This window comes from Triticum dicoccoides, chromosome 7B (assembly GCF_002162155.2).
Source record: "Triticum dicoccoides isolate Atlit2015 ecotype Zavitan chromosome 7B, WEW_v2.0, whole genome shotgun sequence".
NCBI lineage: Eukaryota > Viridiplantae > Streptophyta > Magnoliopsida > Poales > Poaceae > Triticum > Triticum dicoccoides.
Genome location: NC_041393.1, coordinates 199,946,160 through 199,952,146, shown reverse-complemented (window position 1 = coordinate 199,952,146; position 5,987 = coordinate 199,946,160).

Below are 5,987 nucleotides of genomic sequence, written 5' to 3'. Positions count from 1 at the left end.
CAAAGATGTCCCAATTTTCACATAGGAACGCGCGTAGGGCGGCGTCTACCATCGGATCCAACTATGCTCCAATGGACGTTGTTTTATTAGGATCCGTCGGATGCACTTGAAATTTAACTATTTCATCTGCTGGCTTGAAAGAGGTGGATTTAGGTCTCTTATCGAGAATCACATCATCCTTGTCCACCGTGGATCGTAGGGTGGTTAGTTCTTTAGCCGCAAGGGCTTCGGATAGTTCCTCAAGGGCTAAGGATGAGGTTTTGTTTTTGGCGCGGAGTGCTTTATCCGGGTCACTTGTAACTGTGATTATTCCATTGGGCCCTGACATTTTAAGCTTCATGTACCCATAATGAGGTACGGCTTAGAAACGTGAAAAGGTTCCCACCCTAGAATGGCGTGATACCCGCTATTGAAGGAAGCAATGTGAAAGAGCAACTCCTTCGACCTATAATTTGCAGGCGTGCCGAATACTACGTCAAGTTTAATTCTCCTCGAACATCGTGCTTCTCGACTAGGGATGATGCCTTGGAAGGTAGTACTGCTTTGCTCGATGCGTGTGCTATTAACCTGCATTTTGTTGAGAGTGTCTTTGTAGATGAGGTTAAGCCCACTGCCGCCGTCCATGAGCACTTTGGTAAGTCAAAAGCCATACACAATTGGGTTTAGAACCAAGGCGGCGGGTGCTTCGACTGATCGGGCCCTTGGTTCGTCATCGGCGGTGAAGGTTATTGTCGTGTCGTTCCATGGGCTCATTGCGGTTACTTGGTGAAATACGGCGAGGTCGCAGAGTGCCCTCTTACGCCGATTCTTTGAAGAAAAAGTCTCGAAGACCATAAAGGTGTTAACATCGTCATCCTCCGGAGAATGCTTCTTTGGAGTAGGGGTGGTGAGGATGGCCTTGCCACTTTTAGCCACTTGCTAGAGTACCCAACATGCCCGAAGGCTATGAGTTGGTTCGATGCTCAGCGTCGCATGTATCTGATAGGCTTAGTCGAGGAGTTCATCAAGAACAGACCTGTATCCCGTAAAGGGTTTGTTTTTCTTACTAACGGGCTTATGATCGAATGCCTCGTAAGGGTGTATCTGTTTTGCTCGGGCAGTGCACTGCTTAAAGGCAGCAGGTTCCAGCTGGGTCTTCTGGGCCTTCCATGTGCTTTCCATCGCGCAGTACTTGCGTATTATGTGTGATAGCTCCGTGAAACTTTGTATGCAACGTCGGTCGAGGACATTTCGTACTCCCTCGTCGGTATAGTCGCGATGAAAGACTGAGACTGCATCGTCGTCGCAACAATCTTGAATCTTGTTTTTGACAAGTATGAACCTGGCCTAAAAGTGATGAACCGTTTCCTGAGGTTGTTGCCGTACATACATCAGGTCATATATGTCTGGAGGGCCTGAATTACTTGGAGAGTATTGACTGTGGTGGGTGGGTGGGCTAAAACTTGAATCCCGACCCAAAATTGTGTCCGGAGCTTGTAAAATCTCCGAGGTCACCGATGCGGTTCCGGGAAGAGCCAAGTGCTCCCCGGACCCTGAGTCCGACCCTGAGCTCAGGGGATGCGGAGTCTCGTCCAAAGGAAGGGTACCCAGCTCAAGGGGTTCGGAGACCCTAACATAACATGTTTTGAATTTAGGAGAAGTGGTGTTTTCGGCTCGTTCTTCGATGACCGGAACCAGGTGAGTGATCGGTGGGAGGTTTATCTCCCTCTGGTCAGGTTTAATCCCGATCTGATCATAGTCTGTCGAAAGCCCTAGGGCGACGATGTGATCTAGCAGCTCGTTTAAGGACGAGACATCCGCTGGATCCATCTTTTTGGAGTATTCGAGATCGATGCGGGGGCGGTGTTTGGTGATCGAGGGGGATGCTGTCGGCTTGATGGCCATGCGGGCACCCATGGTAAAACCGCTGAGCTGGAGGATCTGTCCTCGAGCTAGGCTCATTCCAGTGGTGATATCGTTGCTGATAACAAGCGAGCCATAGATCGCTTTTCGTGACTACACAGTGGAGCTCTTAATGAAAGCACCAATGTCGGTGTCAAACCCGACAGATCTCGGGTAGGAGGGGCCCAAGATGTGAGTCTAGGATCAATGGTAACAAGGGACAATGGGGACACGATGTTTACCCAGGTTTGGGCCCTCTTAAAGGAGGTAAAACCCTTTGTCCTGCTTGATTGTATTCGATGAGTATAGGGGTTACAAGAGTTGATCTACGATCGTAATGGCTAAACCCTAGCTATCTAGCCTATAATTGTTCTGATGACCTCCACGGATTAAACCCTCTGGTTTATATATACACCGGAGGGACCTAGGGTTGTACATAGTCGGTTTACAAGGGAAGGAAATTGTACGTCCGGACACTTAAACTTGTCGTCCACGCATATAGGAGTCCTACCCGGACACGGGGGATAGTCTTCTATTTTATCTTCACGGCCCATCAGTCCGGCCCATATCAAATAAGCCGGACACCTGAGGACCCCCGAGTGCAGGACTCCCTCAGCGACACCTTCCACCAAATCACCGACCCCTCCACCAAATAAGCACCGCCCTAAGCCATGGTGCACGTAGTATAGCCAGGATCTCAAGGAGCATTTGGCAATGGAGAAGCAAATTACGGCCGCACGTGTAGATGAGGTCACGTTGGGTTCCATTCGTGCCGACCACCATATCTTGGAGGAACACCTCGTCGTCGAGGCCACCGTCGACGCCTCGCGCGCTGACGCCGCAACACGGTTGGCTGCTTTAAACAATAGTTCGTGGCATTTTCTTGAGGCCACCCTCGGTGCCTTCGATGAAGGCTACGAGGTGTTTTCTCAGCGTGCACGTGCTTACCTCATCTCGAGAGCCAGCAGGTTGGTGCCCGGAGCGGCTCAGGCAACTCACCACTATGACGAGGGCACCCACGATGCGGAGGCCTCACCCTCTTCCATGTCCAAGGAGCCAATCATCATCGATATCTCCAACAATGAGGAGTAGCTTGTCTTATTAGCTCACTATAAGGACCCATGTTCAGTTTGCTAGCTACTGCCTTTCCTTAACAAATTCTAGTGAATTGTGCTATCTACTTTTACCATGCAATCTGTTGCTCTAGTGTATATGTTCTATATGTCGTGCAATGTGGTGCTCACTTATTAACTGTTGGTTAATTAGTTGTCGTGTTCAGTTAACTGTTTGGTTCAATTCTGCAAATGTGATGTTCAATTCTTCAGGGTGCAATTTTGTATTGTCTTCCATGTGAGAAATAAATCGAATTTTTCTTTACAAAATACATGAGAAACAAATACAATTGCTATATTTCCAAATAGCCAAGCATGCTTGGTTTGTTTAACTGTCTGATCTTCTAGTATGTTATACATTGTGCAATGTGGTGTCGAGTTAACGTTTGGTTCATGTGTTGTCATGATTAGTTAACTGTTTAGTTCAATTCTGCAATGCGATGTTCAATTGTTGTGGGTGCATTCTGTTATTGTATACCATGTGAGAAATAAATCGAATTTGACTGTACTAAACACATGAGAAACAAATACAATTGTTATATTTGCAAGTTGTTAAGCATGCTTGGTTTGGTTAATTGTTTGATCTTCTATTAGGATTATGTTATATTGTGCAATGTGGTGCTCAGTTAACATTTGGTTCATTTGTTGTGGTGCTTAGTTAACTGCTTGGTTCAATTCTACAATGCGATATTCAATTGTTGTGGGTGCATTATGTTATTGTATACCATGTGAGAAATAAATCGAACTTGGTTGTACTAAAAACATGAGAAACAAATACAATTGCTATATTTCCGAGTTGTTAAGCATGATTGGTTTGGTTAACTGTTTGATCTTCTATTAGGGGTATGTTATATTGCGCAATGTGGTGCTTAGTTAATGTTTGGTTCATTTCCTGTGGTGTTTAGTTAACTTCTTGGTTCAATTCTGCAATGTGATGTCCAATTGTCGTGGGTAGAATTTTGTATTGTTGTGCATGTGAGGAATAAATCGAATTTGGTTGCACTTAATACATGAGAAACATATACAAGTGCTATATTTCCTAGTTCTTGATCATGCTTGATTTGGATAAATGGGTTTTCCATTTGGCTTGAATTAATCTGATGAATCTGCAATGTGCTTATTTTTTATCAACATATTTTACTGATAGCATGCGAGCCCTTACTTAACCTGATGACTAACTACCTTATATGTGTTGCAGGGAAACAATGGGAAACACCGAGGTTTACAATTGAGGTTAGCACGTGCATGGTCCATTGTCTAATAGCACATTATTGTGCAATTGCAGGAACCATTCTAATATTTAGGTTTTTAACAATGTGGTCTTGCACATGTAGGTCCTCCTGTCAGAGGTGTTGACCCACTGTTCGACCCATTTTGCATATAGGAAAATGAGTTGTCCATGAATATCAGTCAAGTCAAGAAACTCAGAAAGATTGTTAGGATAAAGAAATTAGCGACAAAAAACAACAAGATTTTTGTCTGCACAATGAAGAAGACATCAGTTCACTACAGGATGATACTAACAATTATACCTTGCCTTTTTTATTCCTTTGCCCCATTTCCAATATAGAGAAGATATTTATGCACATCCTTGTTTTCAGGCCATTCCAAAGCAGTTCACTGATGATTACCTCTCAATCCACCTGTATGGTCAGGAGGCGAGGAAGGTATTCATACAACACCCATGGTTCAATATTGAAGTGTTCCTGAAGAGGACGAAGGATGGACAATCAATCATCCACAAGCACTGGCCTAAACTTGCAAAGATCTTTAACATCAATGAAGGCTCAATATTTGCCTTGTGCTTCAGCAGTTTTCCAGATGAGATACATCTGTCTATGTACCATTTATGATGCTAATTTCAAAAGGTTATAGATGTTGCATGTGAAACTTGGTGCTGGTGCAGTTGTGTAATGGGGTAGCTGAGTGCTGAAGCTATATGATGTTGTATTCTGATGTATTTCAATTATGAAAATGAAATATATTGTGTGCTTAATATGAAATGTCAATTAGATTAATAAATGTGTTATTATTAGTAGGATAATTAGCCTGCTAATTGGGTTTTTTCTATTGCAAACGGGTATCGAGAAAACACCGTGGGCAATGACCTCAGGCAACGCACACAGTTTCTAGGAATAAACCGTGTTGGATTAATGAACAATCACACACGACATCCTCTTGAAAACTGTTTGTGATGGACAACCTTTGCCACACAGTTTATTCTACGCACTGTGTGTGATGCATTTAATAACGCAAACGATAAAATTGTTAATACCTAACGATTTAACGGGGAAAATTGTGTGTGATGTACCTGCGAACAGAAACATTTTTCTTGGAGCGACTGTGTGGGATGTATATACGCACGGAAACATTTAGCAGGGACTGACTGTGTGAGATGTACTTACGACCGAAAATGATTTTGCATGTATAATTATATTTTTTAGCACTACTGTATGTGTAACCGTATGATCGCTCGCCGGTCGCACACGACCTTATTTTGCCAAGCATGTGTGCTAGGAGGGCATATCCCCGACGGTTTCTGGGTCGTGTGGGAATGACCCTCCTATCGCCCACACTCACTTGGCGACGGTTCCAAATGCTGTCGCGGAAAGGGGTTAAAAACCGTTTGTATAGCACCTCGTTGTACTAGTGATCATATTTTTTTCATTGGGCCCAAATATGTCACGGATGTGTCTTTTTTTTGTAGTGACAACACGGGATGGGGGGGGCCAAGGGGCCCCATATGCCACCCCTATGAGCCCTAGGGGCGTGTTTCCCTGCCACGTGGGCCTCACAGAACTCCGCTCCATCGCCTCTTGGTTCACGTGCATTTATATTCTTTTGAAATCCCTTAGGAATTTACCAGCCGAATTTTTTCTGCTGCTGCACACCTTTGTTTCTTCACGATCCAATCTGGAGGCATTTTTCGGTAATCTGCCGGAGGGGGAAATCATCACGGTGGCCATTTCCATCAATTTCAAGGCCATCATGATC